Here is a 23,851-nt window from a genome sequence, read left to right as displayed (position 1 = left end):
TACTCAGAGGGGAAATTTGGAGTGAATTATAATGATTTTCTCTCAGTAGTGCACAGTTTCTTTTGCAAACAGTGCTGTATTGACCAGAGTTGGAAACCGTGACCGGCCACTCCAGCTAATTGTGGCTGCTTACGTTTTATAATCTACCAGCTACTCTCACAACACAAAACAGTAACGTATATGTCCTATTTTTGTGTGTAGCTGTTATATGATCACTGTTAAGTGTGTTTCTATCACATTTGGCTACTGGATTAAAAAAAAAAAAAAATTATTTGATTTATGCTGACTGATTGATTTATGTTGCATATCCATTTTAGGCAATTACTGGCTGGGGTTCAGTGTCTCTTTGACAAGCAGCCGTCATGGGGCCTGGATCTGTGATTATAAGATGACAGGATGGTCTCTTTAACTTCTTGTCCTGGTGGCAGCCCAGGATTCCTGAATGTGTATGTAAGGGGAGAACCGCTGGTCGGTTAAAGTGAAAGAGCTGATGGTAATTGGAAATGTCACTGTATCACCTTAAAATCCCCCTCCCCTTCTCTTTTGGAGCCGGATCACCTAAGGCATGAGGGAGAGTAACAGCTCTGCAACTGCCAAGAAAAGTCTCTAAGTTCATTTTCTCCTCTCTGTCTCACTTATTCTTTCTCTACACCTGATACCTTTCTTTTTCCTTCCACTCTATCCTCATCCTTAGTTTCCAGGTTGACTGTATGTCTCTGTCTCTCTCTCTCTCATGCGGTACACACAACCCTGTCTCAATCAGAAACAAGAGCCCAGACTGAAGACTGAGATACTTCTCGTTATCTGGAGGGATGGAGTGGGTGAAGGAGAAAAGGGAGACGGAAAAGACTCACAAAAGTACAACTTCATCTCAATCAATCCAGTGAATCAGACTCCAGGTCTGCACTGGGATACTACCTGAGGACAAAAACAAAAAGAAAGAGCCAAAAGGAGACACAAGGACAGGCAGAGAAGAGAGACATACAGAGAGAAACAGAGTCTGTGACGGTCTGACTACTGTCTTGGAAAACAGCTATAACAAATTATATCTCTAGAGCCAAAATTCAATAGCTTACAGTCCCGTTTTTTTCATTATTTTACTTTTTACCTAGGTTTTGCCAATTAAGCACACTGCTGACTGAAAATTGTTGTTCAAAAAACACTCAGTGTCGGGTCGGCTTTTCCTGAAAAAAATCTTTTACATTTCCCGCAGCAGCTGACTCAAAAAAAAAAAGTCCCATTTTGAAAATAACAACAATAACTATTACAGTTATTGTTGTTACTTTTAGGTTTTCAGGTTTCATTGTCCACCATTATCTGAGAAAATATAGTAGAATTTCACAGATAACAAAATACAATGACGAAATGTATTCTGTTCTGTAGGAGGTCTTACATGAAATGTTTGTATCGTCGTTTGGCAAATGTTTGTATCGTCGCTGGCCTCCAACATGGCCACCTGTAACCATTAGCATGAACTTAGCAATGTTCAATTTCCATGCAGTGCAAAAGCAGACAAGACATAATCAATACTACAATAAAAACAACAGAAAGCCTCAGTTGATATCAAGCAGACAACATTTTATTGCATCATTATATAGTAATGTTTTCTATGTATTATACTGTATGTCCTTTGTTTGGTACATTAGGGAGTGTGTTGAAGGGGAGTGGAGGGTCAGTACTGATGTCCCACATAGTGGGACAGGTCTGACTTATTAGCATACTGATGCAACAAAATCAGAGGCCAGGACAGTGGAAATTTGTTTCACTCCTAGGTGACCCCAACAATCGTTGCTTTCGACTGGGTGACAGTTTGGGACTTTGTGACCCACCTTTAAAATAAAAACTTACCAATAAAATAAAACCAAACTGCCAAAATCACGAGAAGAGTAAGTCTACCATGACACAGAGTCCAGTACTGCACCTACGGGTCAAACGGTTCTACCCCGGACCAGGGAAACAAAATGCACTTACAAGGGATAAAAGTAGTAAAGCATCCTCATATAAAACTTACAACAACCAGGGCCTGGCTCTCGGGTTGTATGCATGTTGGGTGGAAGGCAGGACATACAGAGTAGAGTAGAGTAAAGCTTTAATGTCCCCAAGCGGTAACGTGGCTTAAAGACAGCAGTCAATAACGGTAAACACAAAAAGAATACAATGATGAATAAAAACGTCCGTTAGTAAAATGGGTATATGTATATAATACATTCACAAATAAAAACAAGTACACAGGTTAAAAGTAACATCACTGTTGTGATTGTGATTTGTCACCAAAACCGTCAGAAAAAGCAGCAAGAGGAAAGAAGCCAGGAACCACAGGTCCACAGATAGTAACAGGCCAAATTGCTTATTGTCTAAAAAGCCTACATCTGACGGAATAAACGACATCATATGTCTGTGTGACAGCTCTAGAGAGGTACAACCCTGCGCTGATGAAAGCAAATTAAACTAACTGTGTAGAGGGTGCTGGGAGTCAAGTAAAGTGATGAAATGATGATGATACTTACAAAGCTTTCTGCAGTCGCCTAATATAACTTATATTACAGTGGCACTGCATTATTGTTTTATCCTATATGTGGCTGAGGTTTGTACTGCATCATATTGTCATATGCTTTGTGTTGTACGACAGCACCATGTAATAATTTTCTGACACCTTGTATCACTGTGATTTGTTGCTAAATCATACTGTTTTGTTCCATTATCTTATCATAATGTATCACAACTTGGAGCTGAAACGACTAGTTAAGTAATTGATTAGTCAATCAACATGAAATTATTCAACAACAATTCTGACAATTGCATTTACTCATTTAAGATTTTAAGCAAAAAAAGTTTTCAACCTCTCAATGTGAGTATTTGCCATTTCATTAAGTCTTATATAAAATTAAACAGAATATGTTCGGATTTTAGACTGTAGCATTGTGTTGTAAATACTGCCTTATTAGTTTTAGTTGCATTATAATCACTATTAGTTTTTGTTGCATTATAATCTCATACTGTAGAAGCACTGTCTAAACCTGCACTTTGTCAGAGCTGATGCAGGACAATAGCTGGAGGTAACCAGCTGTCGGAGTCAATGAAACCATCAGGCAGAATGAAATACAACCATATCTCAAAAAAATGTGGTTTTGGTGTGGCTGAACATTTCTGACATAAATAATAGGTTCCCTGGCTAAATGAAGGAAAAACTAAAGTTTGGAAGCGAGCAGAGAGAAGGGAGGAGGAATCAGAGATTCGGAGATTAATATGGGAGTGAGAAGATAGAGATCATCAGTCAAAAGAAAAAAAGAGTGATATCCGAAAAGATGGAGGCAGACAGAAAGATGAGAGTTAAACTGGAAAAAAAAATCCAGACAAGGAGACAATATAAGGCTAACAAAGACAAACAAGTCAGCAAGAAGCACAGAGTTACAGAGGCAGACGAAAATGCCTTGCTCATCTCCACACAAACAAAATTACATTTCAACATACAAATATACAGAATATATATATATATATATACATATATACATATACATATACATATATACACATATACACACACACACACACACACACACAAATATACATATATATATATATAAATAAAACCACATATTGGAAAACAAGCATACCTGCACAACACACACAAAAACATGAACCACTTTTAAACTTTAAGCTCCCTACACCCTGCTGTAATTACCATGCTATATTAAACTCAAGTAGCTTTGCTAATGAGCTCATTAATTTAAATAATAAGCTGATGGTGTGAATATTAACTCTCTGTCTCAATGCAACGAGGAGAAACAGTTTCAACAAACTACCTTTTCCCTTTTTTAATATGGAAATTTAATAGGAAGAATCTGTAATGCAAGTATAAAGATATTTAATGTCATGCGTTGTAATTCTTCGGAAGCCAAAATGGGGATAGTACGTCCTACCTAAAATGTGATTGTGGTGATAGGGTATAAAAATTGAAGAATCAAGCACGCAGACATATACAGTCTGTACATAAATACATACATCAGAATACACACCAGCACATTCAAACACATATGCACACACACGTACACTTTAACTACTGGCATGCTATCCCACTCCCCTGTGGCTACATTACATTAAAAAGCTGTGTGTCTGGGCTGTGGCCTCCTTTTCGTGAATGGCTTGGATTAGCCAGGGTCAATGAGGGGCAGCCACACAATGCAAAGTGTACATAAACACACACATGAACATGTACAAACAAAACAGAGGAAGTGGCCAACAGCATGGTAAGCAGCAGGTTTTGGTGTGACTGATCCAAAGACATTCAATCACTCTGCTGAAGGTTCAAATGTAAATATCTGCCAAGAACACTATTCTTCTCAGTCTTAAAAGATCAGTCCGGTCGACTTTAGTCCAGATTAATCCAGGAAATTTAAATGTAATCTAGTCTAGATTGCTCTGGCGCAGTCTGTTTACTTTTAAAGACCCTGCACACCCCACACGGGTGTTTTCAATTACTTTGTCTGATTACACTATTAGTAAGATTTAAGATGGATGGTGCTATGCTGAGGATTACATGTCACAATACTCTATGTGTCAATCACAATGACAACTGGGAAAACTGTCCCAACCTAATGGGTGAAACAAAACTAGCAAACCAAATCTGTACGCACCCACAAATTCCAGAGAAAAAAGGTCTAATCAGGCAACACGAGGTGAAAACACCTGTGTTGGTGGACTAGCGGTTTGTAAGGGTTTTAATCTTTTGAATAACTTCTAATATTTAGATCATTAACCATGTCAATCAGGCCTTAAAATGTCTATCAAATCACACCGTATCCTGGCTTTATTATTGCTAAACCCAAACAGAGACTAACCTGAAGCATACGGAATTGCACTTCATTGATTCGGCCTGAGGTCACGGTCACGTTAGCCGATTGCCCTGACCAGTTAGTAGTGAGTGACAGATCTGTCCCATTGACTTCGCTTTCAGTCAACACAGCTGTTGCAGTAAAGGTTGCTAGAAGAAAATACTGTAACAGTTTTGACAATGATTAAAGAAATATGAAATATGCCCATTTAAGAGTTTCTATAAATTATTTCTGTTAGTTGACTTACAACAACCTGTACATCTACATCATGTTTTCATTTCTGTGGTCATTCTTGTCATTATTTTTCAGGAATGTAGCTAGGTAGCTAGCTATGTAAGAGGATGACATTTCCATTCTTAATCTCCGCTGCAAAGCTCTTATTGGTCAAATGTTTCTCTAGTCAGTGGAAACAGCTGTCCATGAGCACCATGCAGGACTTATCTGAATCACTAAACAAACTGGAGATGTGGGATCAGATGGCGGGAACCAAGCTAAACAGAATAAACACCACCAGTACATAAATTTTGAACCCACTGTCCATCACCAGCCTGGAGCTCACATAAAAACACATATTTCTCGCGTGTATGCCACCATCATTATTTCAATCAAAGGAATTAGCCAAATCCATTCAAAACAACCAAAAACACATTCAAATTCCATTTCATCAATCAATGTCTCTGAACAACATCCCAGCAGATTTGAATTTACATCCCGCAACACTGTAGAAAAGTGCTGGAAAACATAAATATTGAAAACTCAAACCTGAAATTTTGCCTTAGGTTTAGACAGCCACCTCCAGCTCTCATTTTAATGCTGGTGTAATCCACATATTCTGTGAATAGATTACTATCAGCCCAAAACATTTAGAATAAGACAAACAGCGAGAAGGCTGACTAATGCATGCTGTGAAAGCCAAGTCGCCTGGGGAGCTAATTAATTGGCTGACTATGACACTGTCAAGAGCACTATGTCTGACTGAGCATTTAAAGGGGGCCGTTCTCTGAAATGTGCAACAGATCAAGTCTGAGAAAACAGCTGTTTCTGGACACAAACCTGCAGATGGAAAAGAAATCATGTGTCAGCTATTTTACTGGATCTGGATCCACAACCGAGCTGTTAAATTAGGATAAGCTCCGACATAGAAACCCAGTTTGCATGTTGGAGGAAAAAGTCGGATGAGAGCTGCTGTTACTGCTCAAAGATGTTTCAGGCTGTACTCACAGGCCCAGCATGTTTATAGCAGCTTATTCCTACTCTGGTGCATTCCTTTTTTTTTTTAGGTGTGCTCATTTTTGCAGATAAGAACAATGCCAGCTAAGCTGAGGAAACTTGCACCTGTAAATCTCTTTCAGTAACCCAAGTCAACTGTGATTTAATTGTATGTAACATAATCCAGTCATCTGATAAAAGCTTTCATTAGGTCAAATTTCTTTAAAATTTGACAAGCTTGTAAGTAAGATGGACCTCATGGACTGTTCAGGCAGGGAGTTTGAGCTCTGCTGAGTGTATGCTAGCACAGGCTCTTTACCACTAATAAGGTCTGTACCTGGAGAAATTTCATAGCCTGGAAGCTGGTGATGATATCCCAATTTTTAACCACTTTATTTTCTAAATCATGTCTTGGTTGAAAAAGTTGATACACGCAAAGCTTATGTTGAAAAATGTTCAGACCAGATGTATGCATTCTGCAGGGCATCACTTGCAGTCACAGTATATAGCAGAGTGAGGAGCAGGTTTATCATCTCAGCTCCACTGGTGAAGCCATTGAAGCTTCACCAGTGTCATTAGCAAGACAGCAGATGCCACTGCAGTTGAAAATGGCAAATAAAGTGTCATCAAAAACAAAAGCAGCGTATGGTCTACCAAAGGCAAGAATAAATTTGTTGAAAAGTACTGCACTTCAGTCAGATCATACCTGTCCATCAAACTGTAAGACTGGGACTGTGACATCTTTCTATTTCTTTAGATTTTCTGTTAATTCTGTCACTTTCCTAGTAGTTTTTCCGGGTTCTTGTGATATTTATTCTAAACAAAACTTGTGCTGATGAAGAAATTACTGATGTTAGGACAATGATGCCCCGTAAAGCCCTACCAGATACCTAGTGTGTTAGCAGCTAGGGCTGCAACGAGCAATGATTTTCCTTGTTGATTAGGGTCCAAATTATGTTTCCTATTAATCCATTCATCGTGTGATCCCTAAAATGTTTAACAGTTGAAAACCAAAAAAGGTATTCCATTAACAAGGATACTAAACAGAAATTTAGTACATGCTCACATTAAAGAGGCTGGAACGAGAAAATGTTTGGTGGTCAATTCACAGGCAATTAATTGATAAAGCATAAAATCGATTAATCAGCTAATGGTTTCAACACTAAACTGGCATTAGATTCAATCATGGCCATTTTGCTACTCACTGATTTTCTGTAGAGAAACAGACATATCTGCACAGACATGTCAAAGATTATTCAAGTTAACAATCTGTTCTAATCTGAATTAATAATGCAGGATGTTTGCGAGACTTTTTGTCTGTCTCTCTGTCTGTCTTCTAGCTTTCAAATCCGTCTGACTGGCTGCGTCCCATTTGTCATTCTGTCCATCCTTCTGTCTGCCTATAAGCTTGCCATCTGTCTTTCTGTCTGTCTGACTGCTTGACTCTTTGCCTTTCTGCCCATTTACCCATTTGCCTGCCATCTGTTTGTCTGTCTGCAAGTATGTCATCCCTCTGCTTGGCTGTCTGTCTCTCTGTCTCTGCCTCAGTCAGCCCTATAGATGACAGTGCATTTACTTCAGCAGAAACACTGGTGTGCGTCCATGTCTTTTCGCAGCACTTTGCAGCACTTAAGGTCAGCACACAACAATGGTTGCCATGATGGTGATCTATTATTAAGAGACTGTAGCTGCAGAGGCCCAGCGGGCAGCACGCACGCAAGCACGCACACGCACACACGCACACAAAGTGATCTTTCTATCTTTGTGAGGACACTCATTGACATAATACATTCCCTAGCCCCTTACCCTAACCTTAACCATCCCAACAAATGCCTTTACCCTAACCCTAACCTAAATCTATTTCTAACCTGAACCTTTAAACCAAATCTTAACCATCAAACACCCCTTTGAAGTTGTGAGGACCAGCCAAAATTTGTCCACACAGCCATAGAAAGACATGTGTGTACACACACACACACACACACACACACACACACACACACACACACACACACACACATATACACAGTGCTCTCTCAAGATGAGTAGGCAGTCTGGCTGTCAGGAAAAGCCGACAGCAATAATACACAGACTCAAGTGACTGCTGGAACATCTGGACACACACACACACACACACACACACACACACACACACACACACACACACACACACACACACACACAGAGAGAGAGAGAGAGAGAGAGACAGACACAAACAGAGACTGAGATATACATGTTTTTTGTAGGTAGTACAAGTCTATAAAGAGGATATCAATAGTGCAGATGATGAAGGTGCTCTCTAGCTGCAATGCATGCTTGCACACACACACACACACACACACACACACACACACACACACACCAAACACATTAAAATGACACAAGCATCAACGACTATCTGAGAAAGTGAAGCTGTTTGCCAAACAGCACGCACAATATCTCTCTCTCTCTCTCACACACACACACACACACACACACACACACACACACACACACAGCTGGTCGGTGCTTAGAGCTCCCTGAGGAGCCAGAGGTCAGTCAGTTTGATAAAGAATCCTTGCATATAAATTGCTTCATAACAAGCCATCTCTCTGAGCTCTGCTACATTTGTGCATGTGTGCGCATGCATGTGTGTGCGTGTTTGTGTGCGTTTGTATGGAGATGTGTGCTTGTGCATCCAGGGAGGAGGTTTGCATATCAGTGCATGTAAGTGTGTGTTTATTTGTGTGTGTACGTCCTTCTTTCCCTATGGTCCTGATGTATGTTTGTGATGATTGAACTGAGTAAGATTTGCCTGCCTGGGGAACAAAAAGCCAAAAAAGCCTTTGGCAACAACCAAACAAGGAAAATACAGAGCTGCTTTCCCTTTAGTACTTTCTTCTCTTCTTTCTACCCGTCAGTCACTTTTCTACCTTCAAGCTCCCCTATCATCTCTTTGTAACACCATATCTTAACAATTCTCTCCTTCACTGCTACTCTCTACATCCTTCAGTTATCTGTCCATCATTGTTTTTCTACCTCCCCTTCCTTCCTCTCTTCCTCCCCCGTTTGTTCTCAACCCACTAACACAGAACATTTCCTCTTCTTCATGGGTAGAAAAATGACAGGCAAGATAACATGACATAGACAGGAGTGAGTGAGTGAGTGAGTGAGTGAGAAAGAGTGTGTGTGTACAAATTGCCTATGTAGTGTTACTGATGTGTGTACAAGTAAGACAGCAACAGCTAGAAGGCATTCAGGGAAGACTGCAACACCAACACACACACATCCAAGTCTATTTTCACTCTTTCCTTCATTCTCCTCCCCAACTCATTTTACACACACACACACACACACACACACACACACACACACACACACACACACACACACACACACACACACACCTATTTTGGGACAGAGCCACTAGAGAAAAGGTAGGCAAAAGAGATAGGTTCACACAGACAGGTTTGAAAGGTATGGAGAGAAAAAGCACCAAAGAAAAGAATCACAAAGATTTATGAGGTAAGGTTGAGAGACCAGGGAGAGAAAGAGAATGAGAGAGAGACAGAGACAAATAGTGGAGAAATAGGGCAACTATTATGAATGAGGTGAAAGACTCAAAATCTCAGGGTGTGTTGGTGCATATTTGAATTTGTGTGTGTACCAGTCTGTAATGAAAGGTATCAAGTATTTAGTATTTATTATCAAACACAGACATATTCGCTGTAAGATGCATGCACTTGGATAAAATTGGCAGAAATCCATCCTTCAACACACTGACATTACAAGAGGAAGAGCTGATGTTTTTGGTGTGTTGTCTGGACGAAGCCTCGTGGTTTGGGGACAAGTTTTGTATGCAGTGTTCGAAAAAGATTTCCCATCAGCAATTTATCTGACACTAAAATGCTAATAATGTGGGTAAACATGGTGAATCTATGGCATATACAGTAACAGGCACCTGGAAACTATTCTCTACTGGATGCCAAGTTTATGGTTTAGACTATGGGAGAGGTATATTTTTTATACAAGTTCAGTTCTAGTGCAACTTTTAAGTTTTAAATGTGTTAGTATGATTTGTTAATGAATTGACCCACTGTAAACTAATAGTGAATGATCTGGATAAATAGGTCATTTATCAAGAAAAACAGGCAAACATTTGCAGATTCCCACTTCTCCATCATGAGGATATACTGCTTTTTTTGATTCACTGTTTACTGGTATGGCTCTATGAATGACAATTTCAGTCCGTCGGTCGCTCAGTCCAACACTTTGGTCCGGACTGCAATATTTCAGCTATTTAAAAGAACTGCATTGAAATTCTGTACAGACAGTCACGGTTCGCAGACGATGAAGCCTACAGACCTTGGTAATCATCTGACTTTTTCTGTAGTAGCTACAGCAGGTCGACATTTTTGGTTTTCAGTGAAATACCTCAACAACTATTGGATGGACTGCCTTGAAATTTGGTACACACACACACACACACACACGCATGTCCCCCTCAGGATGAACTGTACTAACTTTGGTGATCCCCTCCTGGAGTGAGATAATTGCACTCTCATTTCAGGATATGTGAGAAACAAGTTCAATATCTCAAAAAGAAAGCAGAATAAAACTGATCACCGCTTGACCCTTGATTGAATGCATTTCTTAACGAGTTGTTGTGCACCAGAACCCCCTGGCACAGTGAGAGCTGCAACAAAGAGGTGGAAAACCACAAATAAACCTGAAGTGCACGGACAAAAACCACAGCATACCGTAGCGCTAAACTTTTCAGCCAGCACCTTTAATGATGTGCAACCTCACTCAGTAACACACACACGAACATCTCCTGACTGACTGGAAGGCTCGGAGCCACTTAGGAGCAGTCACGAGTCACTCTCTGATTCTGATATCACCATCACCATTCCCATCAGCCCTCTCCCCTGTGGTCCCACCCCCTCACTGAAGACTCCACGGGGATCCGCTGGATGGAAAGAAACTTGCTCCTCATATCAAATACAGAAGACTGTTGTCTCTGTAAAGTGAATTAGTTTTTCTGGTACTTCTCTCAGGGGAGCAAAGCTTCATTTAGTGGAGTGTGAAATAACACAGAAATAAAAAAAAATAAAAAAATGAATGCTCCCTGCTAGCTGCAGCGTGGTTTAAAAGAGGAACGCCCACAATGCCTAGAAGCTAGCTTAGTCCTTCAGGGAAAGTGAAAGACAGAAATTACTTCCAAAATGAAGCATCAGTGTTTCCCCACAGATACTTTATTTAGGCAGGGGTTTTTTTTTAGATGTAGGTAGCTTATTAGTAACTTTTTTGTTTTTTTTTTTTGTTCTATATCTCCACTGACAGAGAAAGGACTCCCCAGTGGTTTTAAGCTATTTTTTAGCTCATTCAAATGCATCCAAATGGGTTTTGTTTTGGTGGCATTTATGTTGACATTTCATTCAGGAAGCCTACAGTCTCACCTTTGCTCAGGCCCTCGAATCTTTCAATCAAAAAGAAGATAATACAGCTAGTGTTAGCTTGGTATGCAACAACTGCTGAATACTTGGCTACCCCCTCATGTAAGATTCACCTATTTACAAGTGGTTAACTTCCGCATACTGTGAAGGTAAAACTAACAGTTTCTATTAAGTTTTCCTTCAGTGCTTCATGGTTAAGACCCTGAACACTCACAATCTTAATGAAGCAAGTCAGCAGAGGTTCGAGGGAATTATTTTTGTTGATAGTTGCTCATTAGTCACAAATACGTTATAGAGAAATGTGTGAAAAATTGAAACCAAATCTTCAAGTGATTTAAATCCTTTTTAAAATTTTAATTTTAATTTTACAATGGCCAGAGATTGCATGTATGAACCAATCTTTTGGATCACAGCCAAGTGAAAAGCACAGAAGCAAACATGAACAGTATAGGGATATCCCCTCAGCATCCAACATCAATTAAGAACGTTAAAAAATACCCCAGTCAGTCATTTAACAAGCAATAAAGGTGTCAGTATGCTTCAACTGAAGTGCTTGTCGGAGGTCATACAGCCTCTGAAACCCCCTTGCCTCACACATTTCCAGTTTCAGAATTAGTGGAACTTTTTGTCCTGTGTTCAAGCGTGGCTGTTAGAAATAAGTATAAACACTTTTGCCTTCAGTTGTGGTCAGACGACACGTCATACAAACTGCAGCCTGGTATTACACTGGGAGGAATCTTAATAGGGCAATTATTTTATAGTGTCTGGAACTCAACATTATGAGTGATTTATCCTCATGCTAATTATTAAGAATAAGAATTGTGTCCTTTAGGGAATTTGTCTCAATACAACTGTGTGAGAGGCTTTGGGAAAAAATTTGGGAAAAAAAGAGGAAGGACAGAAGCAGAGTAGAAGCTAAGCAGGGAAAGACGACTGAAGAAGTGAACAAGGGAGTGAATCAGTCAGAAAGAAAAAAAAATGAAAGGAATTAAGGAAGAAACTCCAAAGCTATACACATACGTAATGTACTTTCACACAGGTATGCACACCAACCGAAGAGGCGTCAGGCCAAACAAATGACCCACAAAAATCAAACAGATTCCCTTTATCACCTTGCTGGCTCCAGCCACCAGAACATTAACACAATATTTATTGATGCTGCCACTGCTCCTGCTGCTGCCGCTGCATTATGGGAGCAGGAATGAGAGAACAGAAAACAGAAAGAGGGAGAGAAAGAAGAAATGAATAAAAAGAAAAAAAAAGAAGGACGAGGCTGAGTTCCAAATAATTTTCTAACTAAGCCTCCAGCTCCGTCTCCTGAAATCTGCTGACAAACAATGAAGGAGGTGAGTCAGAGCCAGCAAGGCTGGGGCCCTGCCAAAAACCCAGGAGGAGAGAGACCAAAAGGGGGAGGACAGGTGGGAGGAGGGATGGAGGGAGAGCAAAAGAAACACAGAGAGAGAGATGGAGAATTGATCCATGGCTCCCTGTTTCCACTGCCATCAGGAGTTCATTAGCTCCTGGAAGGGAGTGAAGGAGGGATGAAAAGGACAGAGATGGAGGATGAGCACTCTGCCCTTCAAACCCAGCGACCCTGACTACCACCTCCCTGTTTATCTACCTGCACCTCCCCTCCTCCACCCCTCCTGTCGTCTTTCATGCTACCCTCCCTACATCTCCTCCTCTCCCCTAACTACCTCCCTCCCTCCTTCCTATTCCTGCCGGCGTCACCTTCCTTGTCTTCTCCTTTGATACCTTTCACCTACTCCTTCTGCACCTCTCTTCAACTATCTCCCCTCCACACCTCATCACCATCTTTCTTCCTCTTTCCTTCCATCCACACTCTCCTCTCTCTCTATTTCAAATTGTATTATTTCTTCTATTGTCTCTGAGCTCTTTTCCAGGTCTTAAAACTCAGCTGAACAGCCATTTTCAATATAGGAAAAGTAAAAATATGTTCCCCTCCCACCTCCCTTTTCTCTGAGCCTCAGCTCTCCTGCCTTCTTTTATTCCTTTTCATAAATCTGATGGTTTTAAATACATATTAACCAAAAATAAAAATTGTTCAAGGATGGCAGAGTGAATCAGAAGCGTATTTCCATACTGGATCACCAGGTGTTCAAACAGCAAAGGAAGGTCTGACATACTATTTCTGTCTGTTGTTTACTCACCCTCTTTCTACCCACAAACACACACACACACACACACTTTCGAAACTCTTTCCATCAGGAGCTCGGGCACCATCTGTCAGCCTGTCCATCAATGTGCTTACAGCCTTCAGATTTTTTTTTTTCCCCGGAAGAAGAGTAGGAGTTAGCAAGTAGGCAGAGAGAGAAAGGAGAAATAAGAAATTTTATTAATTATTCCTGCGACACAGTCTTGAACTTGGGCAGAAAAACTCTATTTGTAATATAGTTTTCCACCACTGTAATCATATTGTTGGATTTTTTTTTTTTTTTTTTTTTTTTTTTTTAAATGGTAAAGCCTGACACCACTGATAAAGCCAGATTTCTCGCACACTGATTTCTGAGATACTTGAAATGAAAATGCCAGTGCCAGTTTTGACTTCTTGAGTACCATACAGTTCATTGTGATGGACATCAAATAGACAACCTGACGTACGATTTGTGTATTTTAGCTCTCTTGGTGGTCACAATAGTTACTCTTTTACTCTATTTGGAATCATGATGTCGGGCTCAACATCGTGGTGACAGCAATGGACAATGGTATCGGCCCACTGAACAGCAGGTTAGCATGCACGCACACACACACAACACACACACACACACACACACACACACACACACACACACACACTCTCTCTCAAGAACCCTCTAATGAGGTTCTAGGCCACAGCAGGGTCATCTACTGAGAGCAAACGCTGACACAAAACACACGCGCTAATGCATAAAAACATGCCTGCAGCGTTTAATCAACCACATGGCTGGTTTCATGTTGCAAAACTTGTAAAACATGACAAAACCTGCATGTAAGGAAAACAGAACAATACTAGGAAAAAAAAAAAAAAAAAATCACAGCACTTGTAAACTTATTAACACTCTAAGAATAAATGTTTTATTGGCTGGTGTCTGATTTCTGCAGTGAAACTGTCAACGTGATTCAGTGACTGATAACGCCCAAATATGAACTGATCCTGAACACACTGACAGGTGTTTTTATCATGTTTGAGTGTTTTGTTTGCATCATCTATGCTTCCTTAACATGCATGTAAGTGTTATAAAAGTTCTTTAAAAGTTTATAAAAACATCTCTCTTTATATAAGAATTCCTGTTCTATTATAGAACTGTAATAAAAATTCTCTGAAGTTACTGTAATGTCCTCTATTAAGGATAATCAGGTCTAAAACAAATCATTTTTAATACTTATTTTATTTCTGTCTCTTTACAATCTTCAGAATCGATATCGGAAATTGAATAATCAGGCAATTCTTAACACCCCAAATCAAAGCATAGAGGAACTAGACACCAGCAAGAACGCAAGAACACAAAAACACAAACAAACAAACACACACACGCACACACACAAACACACCAATCAGCTAGTAGTAATACCCTTGTGGCCGACATGCTGGTTAGTTGGTTAGCAAGCAGAGCAGAGCACAGGGGACAGCTAATGACATGACAGCTAGCCAACACGCCTCCAGGCAGCTACACACACACACACACACACACACACACAAATCCCTCAGTTGGTTCCTATCCTTATCTGACACGTATTTCTGAATCACACACACGCATTTGCCCTGCAGCCTTCTTGCAATGTGTGTAAAAACATGTACGAGTGTCTGAGTGCGTGTGTGATAGAGGGTACAGTTTAAGTGACGTCAGTGGACCATTCATGAACAACACTCCTCCTCCTCCTCCTCCTCCTCCTCCTCCTCCTCCTTCCTCTTCACTACGTAGCCGCTAATGCGATACAATGCACCACGTGGGGGTCCTTACCCCCTTTTCCAGCGAATCAGAGCTCAGCGCTTAACGTAGCAGACACAAATACACACACACACGCTACACCACGCTACACTCCCGCCCACACACACGTGTGCATATGTACACATGTGAGGCTTAAAAGGTCTGCGTGCTCGAGGTCCACATGGCATACTGTACTGGGAGAGTTTATACATATAGCCGAACACATTCATTCCTCCTGGCTATGCATCCAGAGGATGAGGGAAATCAGAGTAGAGTGAAGTCTGGATAAAGAGGTGATGAGGGGAAAGATGGAGGAGTGGATTGATGGATAAAGGATTGAGAAGGAACAGAGCTGTGGATTGACGGAAGGGAAGGAAGGAAACAAGGTTAAAAAAGAAAGGGAGCGATGGATGAGATAAAGGATGAATGAGGAAAGAGGGATTAAAACATGGATGATTGGCTGGAGGGCTGAAAACAGCCCTCATCCCTGTTCTCTTGCCTTGTAAACAACCACTGTCTCTAGGCGAGAGAAGAGAGGAGAGCCTTGAGGGAGGGGTGGGGGGGTGGTGGTGGGGGTGGGGGGGGTGGCTGAGTGAAAACAAGATAGCACTGCATCAGGAAAGATATGAAAGACGGGGGGGGGGGGGGTTAGAGGGATTGAGACAGAGTTACTGTGCCCCCACACACCATGACTCATCTCCGGTTTCATACCCAGCGGGACGAGGGTTGTGTGTAAGTGTGTTTGTGCATGTGCGCCAGAGTTTGTTGAGAGAGTTTGAAGAGCATGGTATGCATGAAAGAGCATGCATCTATACTTGAAATATGTCTTTAGAGTGAGCAAGAGGCACACAGAGTTGCATGTATGTGTGCACAAGTCAAGCTTGTGTGATGGTGATGATGATGATGTGTGGTGTCTGTGTGTGTGATGGTGATGGGGGCCTGAGGGTGTGTTGTCACAACCGGGAACATTTAACAAGCCCCCAGATGATTCCAGCTTAATTGATTCAAGGTTAGAGCCAGTTCAGCCTCACGTGTGCCATCAAAAAAATGAATACCAAAAAAATCTGGATAAACTGCACCATCCATTAATGATCAGCACTAATAGGCAGACATAATATTCTTTAGGAGGTTCTCCAGGCTATTATGAAGAGTACGTGGCCATAATCCATCGCTGAAAATCACACCAGAGGCAAATGCCCCACTTACACCCCATTAATCCTGCTCACATCCGACTCCCGGCATTAACACCTGCATCCACATGTAAACTCCTTGTGTTGTTGTTTTTTCAGGCAAGGATGAAACAGCCCAGGGATACAGATAGCGCTCTGACTTAGATGAGGTAAAGAAGAGCCACCCCCCTCTTCTAAAGCCAGCCAGATCTGCACAGCACGAAGCAAGAGGAGGAGGAGGAGGAGGAGGGGGAGAGGGAGAGGGTGAAGGAGGCAGAGAGGAGTTGCTCTAATTCCTTGATGTGTGTATGTGTGTGGTTGCGTGCTCAGCCTTCCTAAAAGCACTGCTGCTCCCCCCTGGTCTCCCCCCCTTTACTGGGGAGTGAAGGAACCTGCAAATCATCCATGGACTGTGTGAACGATTGGTGCCACCACCCTGCACCCAGACCTGCTGCTCTACATACAACTTCATCTCATATCTTATGCCCCCCTCCCCCGAGTCTATACGTGTGTGTGTGTGTGTGTGTGTGTGTGTGTGTGTGTATCTATGTGATCCAGCTTTTACATTCGCCTGCAAGTTAAACTCACATTCCTCGCTACAGCGCTGCACATGAGCCTGTTTGTTGCAATTACGCGCAAAAAAAAAAAAAAAAAAAAAATACCACGCTTGGAACCTGTCCAACTACCCGCTCGCACACTTGATTTCCACCGGGGCGCGTTTCTGTTACGTTTGCAGCCACAACATGGCCAAGTTTGCCCGGTTAATTTCATCTCGGCGCATGCACGGGCTCGTGGCTTCGAACGGGCTGTTTGTCTTGTTCCCTTCACGGCAACGTGTAAAACGCGCTACGCCTCTCTGACCAGCATGCACCCTCCGGGGTAACGACGCCGAGAGCCCCAGCCGCTGACGGTGACTGACAAGCCCGCTGCAAAAGTGCGTACCAAGCTGCTGCCCCTGCTGCTAGCCTAGCACTGATATAGCACTAGCAGCGGCGGCAGCAGCAAAGTGGACTTCAGTGGTCCTGCAACACTCCCACTTTTAGGTCTTATCATTTATCTGTATAGTGGTATTTGGGGTTTTTTTTTATTTTTGTTTTGGGGGTTTGTTTGTTTTTGGTTGTTTTTGTTTTTTTTTTTTTACCTTGATAGCAGTCAGCTTCGGGTGCAGAGACGTCCTCAGTCCTGGACGGCGGCCGATTCCCGGAGATTAGGAGATCATTGGGAGCCAGGCACATGTAGTTTCACAGAGGAGGGTTTAGCACTGGGTCGGTTTGCCCACTCGGTGCCCTGGCAGGCTGCTAGCAGTGCTGCTAAACAGCCCCGACTCTGAATCCACGTTGGGTGACAGGACTGTCCCTTCCCGTCCCTTCCCCTCCCTTCCCTTCCCCTCGCGGTGCGTGTTGACAGCGCGTCAGCTCCGCGAGGACCGACGGCCAAGTCCAAATGCGAAATAAAATCCAAAAAGTGGGCAGTCGGACTAAGTTCTAGCCTTGACAAGTCAACGGCAACAAATCCAGTGGTGCCGCCGCTGGTCCTGCCTCTGTTTCACGGCGTAGCAGGCTGCGAGGTGCGCGCAACACACCGCTCACAGGAAAGCATGTCGCATTTGCAAAAGCAGCTCAAACGTGTTTTCCTCCCCAGTGCCAGCGGTATCGGGAGGAGGGGACGGACGGAGAAGCAAGAAGAGGAGGTGTAAAAAAAAAAAAAAAAAAAAAATTTAAAAAAGGTGCTTTATTTCCAAACGATGCGTCAGAAAAGCTCGCAAGCCAGTTTCGCAACGTCCCTCCTTCAAAAATAAAACATATGAGCTCTCTTCGTCTTCACTTACTGCCTCGGCTTCGCTTCCCCTCCTCTGCCCCGGTGTACGTGCACACTTCTCTGCACATATGCACAGGCGGGTCTTGTCTTGCAACCTCTCCTCCCAACCCCAGAGAGAGAGAGAGAGAGAGAGACAGAGAGAGAGACAGAGAAAAAGACAACACAGAGAAAAATCAGCTCTTATCATCAGCTTGAAAACTCTTTTGGCGCCATATTTATGGCGTACTTTCAATTCACTGTTACCGCAAGCTGCACTTCCTTCTCGGAGAAATGCTAGATTACTGCGCCTCGGAGAGGAGACGATGGGGATTGAACCTTCACCTGCCAATTCTCCCTGTCAGTGATACGGGTTCACTTTGTGGCAGTCAGCTGTGTCAGGTGACTGATCTCTAGCCAGTTACTATCATAAGGCAAATTATTTTCTGAGATAAAACTGAAGAGGCATCTCTTATTAACGGAGCGCTCACGCGCAAGGTAAAGTACACCAGTTTACAAAGATGTTTAATGTTCTTATCTTTAACATAATCTCGATTTTAGCAAGAGGTACAAAAAGTAAACAAAAAATAGTGCCACCTTAAAATCACCTAAAACAATTACCTAATGTTACAGGGTGAATCAATGGTAAATGTCCTGAAGTATCCCTTGTGTCCTATGACTTAGATTTGGCCGGACTCCTTTTTATGTAGGAACAATTATGTTTAGACTTCGAACTCATCCGCAATTTGTAATTCATGGTACTTGTTCAAGTTCAATCTCAATCCGTGTACATATTTTTTTAAAGGTAATGTTCAATTCTCACCATCACCATTAAGTTGTGTCGCACTAATTGGCGGCTAGATTTTCAATTATAAGTGAAGGCCTGTGGTTGCACTTCACTGTAAGTGATATTATCTCTCCACCAGTGATTGATCTGCTCACAGCCCGACCCAAAGGAAATGGCTGGCGAGTAAATTACCTTCCTTCACATTTTCGCTAAAATCTATATTTAAAGAGGAGGAGGGTGTTTGATCAATGCGTAATCTACTGCCCACCACTGTCTCTAAATCACTGTCCTCTGCCTGTTATCAAACAGGACTAGGTTTTCTTGTACTTCCTCTACAGCCTGAAGTTTGCAGAGCACAGCTCAGTTTTCACAAGCAAATCTGTCCGACTCCCCATCTCATTAAGTATCTCTGCAGTGACAGGGGACAATCTCAACGGCTGCGATTTGTCTTCGTTTATCTTCTTTGTATCTAAAATCTGTGGTCAATACACATAGCTGCAGAGCTAGGAGGCACGCAAAAATTAAGGTCATTTGGATGAACAAATGGGACGATTCTACTTTTATCAAACACACAGACCTGCAAGCGCGTGTACGCACACACTTACACAGAACCACTCACACACAGGCAAGGAAGTCAGGTGCACAAATGCTCATATCAGCTGTATCACACGGGGGGGGGGGGTGCTACTGTTTTGCACAAAGTGAAATGAGGCGGTGAAGGACACAGAGGAGGGATTTCTCTGGCACACATTCAAATGCAACAGCAGCATCCCACATTTTGTCCTCCCCTCCACATAATGCAGGTAGGTAGTGTCCCCAGAGGAAACAGCATGTGACCCTCTCCATGGTCGTTTCAGTGTCCGCTAATGCAATTTCTTGGCTGATGAGATGCGCACGTTGTTTATTTAAGAAGTAGATCCACCCAGATCTGGGTCAAGTAGTGGTTTGTAGTTTGTGTAATCTGATGGCTGCACCAGATGGGTGGGGTTCACAGATACAGAGCATTTCCTATTGTTATGCATATGTGATTAAAGGTGCTACTTGTATCACATCATTAAATCATTAGCCACATAAATTTAAAGAGATTAGTATCAGTAACTAATGAGTCAGTTGCCACTGGTAAATAACCTGTATAAGACAACACCATCACAGGCCTCAGAAAGTTAAGGTTAAGGAAAGCTAGAGGAGACAGGATTTATTGCAAGGTTACTGTAAACAATTCAATTGCACTGAACAGAAGGTTCCATTTTTCTGTGTGTAAAATGTATGACCCGTACTTGGCCATCTTGTTAATATGATATCTTTGGATAATATCATCTCTGCCAAACTTATGGCAAAATCCATGGATTCTGTTTTATGAAACAGAGCAATCACTCATCTCCTGTCACCTGATCCTTATGGTTTATTATTGTCTTTTCTGTTCTATTCTAGAAAAATAAATCTGTAAAAAAATAATAATACATATGTCATATACATACCAGAAATATCCAATAATCTTGGCAGTGTAGTTCCTACATGAGTATCTCTGCAGGGTGGCCCCAAATTACCTCGGTCCATTTGTGTTGTATTTCTGCTCTGGGGTTCCCATCACTGAAAAGCGTCCATTCAGTTATATCAAATCCTGGGGCAGGAAAGGGGGTTGAATTTCTAGAGGTCAAACAGGACACAAATATTCATTGCTCCATTCATGTGAGAGAAAGTTGAAACCTATTGCTCAAGCGTGCTACCTTTATGAGCTCGTTAAACGGCGGTGGAGGAAGAAAGAGAAGCACTTCCACACAAAATATCTGGAGAGGTACTAGCAACTGTTGCTGCCAAATACATTCAGTGGGGTACAAAGTATAACATATTAATACTAAGTGCCATGAAATGGGAATACACAAGTATATACGCAAAACTCTACTTAAGTAATGTTAACTGTACTTACTTTTCACCCATGTTATTCAATTATATTATGCAAGCATCAAAATCAAGCTTGACTTGCTGACTTTCTGCTTTTTCGCGGCAGATAAAGATGTCTATGATACTTGAATATGTAGAACACACCTTTTAATAGCAGTTAGCTTGTTTGCCTTTTCTGTTACCTGCTCATCTATCTTTAAACTACTATCATATCGTCAAGCTACTATCATTGAGCTGCGTTAGCATTACAGCTACAACAGTCCCTCCGTATTTTGCTGGTAGTTGTGAAGGTTTTATGCTATTTTTAAGTGCGTACTTTTAAAGTTAACGCAAGTGTTAACTAATAATATTTTACAACTACCGCCAAAATATAAAGGGACAATTAATTTTCTACTGACAGCGAATAGCGGAAGCATTGACTCACATTTATGCTACAGTTGTAAATGTTAAATGGACCACTTATATAGTGCTTTTCTGGCTTTATTGACGGCTCAAAGCGCTTTAAACTACTGCCACATTCACCCATTCACACAGCAATTTTCTATACAAACAGCGCTTTCTAAAGACATATATTCACAGACCGATGAGACATCGGAGGCAATTTTGGGTTCGGTATCAGGGCACTTTATCACTCCATCCTTCCGCTTAGTGGACATACTGATCTACCTATTGAGCCACAGCCGCCCCATACATCACTAAGGCCATTAAGCCACATACGTATCTATGTTTACTGCTGTGTAGTACGAAGTTGTGAGCCATATCTTCTTTTTTATAGTTCATTGAGTCTGTGTCTCGACAGGACACCTTTTCAGTGGAGCTTAGTTATTTAGAGTATGCTATCCATACTGCAGTATAAAATGATCAAAATCAGTACTGGATTTGAATATAGACCTTTTTCATGGCAGACTTTTTTGACGTGTCAAAGCAGGAAAAGCCCAGGTGTGATGAAGCGCGTTAATGGTGGCTGTACTCCATTCAGGGGGCCAATTTATAGGGTTTGGTGTTGCACATGCTGACTCACCGGACAGGCCTCCTGGGACTCTTAATGGATCAGAGCCACTGTTAATATTGGTAGTTGCACCTGCGCTTCTCCTGCTATCATGAGTCAAAATGTCTGCTCTGAGAAAGGCCTATTGTAAACTTGTTCATCTCTGGCTGCTTACAGTAATGCAATGCCTTGTAGCATAGACTTACAATGATACAATGACAGTATTCATCTAGAGGCAGCTGCGCAGTTGTGTTGGTATGGAGTTAGCGTCCTGCAGGGACACTACTGACTGAGGAGGTACATGCACTCTATCATGGCCCCAATATCCATGTCAACTGCAATTAGGCCAATAGATGGGTATATATCCTAATTTTTTAAACAATGGGTGAGGATTCAGGACCTGAAATAGCTGGAAGGCCCTACTGCTCCAGCATCCCTGCATGTCAAGAGCACTAGTTTTTAATTAGTCTGGGTCCCAGGATGACGGACTACATTTATCACTTGGGTCCCAAGCCTAAAATGTGTACGGAGCACCCCTCCGTTTGTAGGGTAATAAAGTCAAAGCAATGTCAAGTGTAGCCTATTTCTGATAGTCCTGCTCCAAACTACAATGCATTTTCCAACAAGTTGATATACATGAAATCCGATTTTTTAAAATTGATTTATTAATTTATTAATTTAAATTTTGTTATGCTCAGTCCCTGGATGGCTAATGAGCTATTTTTCCTGCACTACCTCCTACGTGCTAAAGCTCACAACTAAAATAGCTGTAAGGCATAACCATAATTTATCATTAAGATTTACATAAATATTATTGATTTGGGAAGTTCACAGCTGAACTATTACAGCTAAGGGTTTACATTCCTTATTGAGCAATTTTACAGTGATTAGCCTTTTAAAACTGTTGATATGGTTTTGATACCTAGCCTGGAATGAAGCTGCACAGGTGTGAAAGGTTTTTTTTTTTTTTTTTTACCTTTATTTAACCAAGACAGACCGTAGAGGCATAGGTCCAACATTCACAGAGGAAAGGTAAAGAAAGGAGGAAAAACATGAAAGGCATTTAAACACAATAAAAACCCTGATTTAACACTGGTCCTCTCATGATCGTTTTTTGATGTTAATAGCTTAAGGTCTTTCCTAGTCTGACTCGAGTTGTATTGATTTAATGGACACAAGAATCAGTTCCTTTAAAAATGAGAGAGATATTTGCATTCATTTGGCATGAGTGTGGTTGCATACATGAAGCAGCATCAACAGGAGGAAAGACTGGAAGATTTATATGATGCATTTTATTTTTGCGATTTAGACCAGCTGGCTTTCTTTGGAGAAGTTTAGTGTATTTCTTAAAATCTCGAAAGGAGCTGCTACTTGATCCGTTAGACGTCTGAGCAAACAAGTCCTCCAAATCAAAAGATAAATGACTGTGTTTTTGTCATTGTCCTTCAGAACAACACATGTAAGCATGTTTTGATCTGATACCACTGCTGACAAGATGATCTACCACCGCTCTGGTGGTGGTTCTTTGGGTTTGGGCTTAAAACAACTTGGCTAATTTTAGGGAAAGACAATGTTCATGGACACCAGCATTGACTGTCAGTGTCAAAGTCGGACCTTTTGTTGACCCATCCAACCACCCTGACTTCCTCCCTCAGTGGACTTCGAGGCTCAATCACAACGTATGTCCTCGTTCGCTCCTGGCGGATAAAAGTCATAATCCCTACAGCTAATAGAGCGTTGTGTCACGTGAATGTAAATATACTGTATGTCACATTTGAACATTCTTGGATGCTGTGTTTTTTTCCT

General features: G+C 41.6%; 1 protein-coding gene across 3 annotated transcripts in view; it reads right to left on the bottom strand.

Annotated features, from left to right (window-relative positions):
* Positions 1 to 18,243, bottom strand: part of jade2 (jade family PHD finger 2) — a 184,684-nt gene extending 166,441 nt beyond the window's left edge. For all 3 annotated transcript variants that reach the window (XM_040151302.1, XM_040151303.1, XM_040151304.1), the window contains exon 1: positions 17,716 to 18,243. The gene's annotated coding sequence lies outside the window, so the exon portion shown is untranslated. The remainder of the gene's footprint in view (positions 1 to 17,715) is intronic.
* Between the last annotated feature and the right edge of the window lie 5,608 nt (positions 18,244 to 23,851).

Source organism: Xiphias gladius, chromosome 17 (assembly GCF_016859285.1).
Source record: "Xiphias gladius isolate SHS-SW01 ecotype Sanya breed wild chromosome 17, ASM1685928v1, whole genome shotgun sequence".
Classification (NCBI taxonomy): Eukaryota; Metazoa; Chordata; class Actinopteri; order Istiophoriformes; family Xiphiidae; genus Xiphias; species Xiphias gladius.
This window is presented reverse-complemented; position numbering and strand designations above follow the sequence as displayed.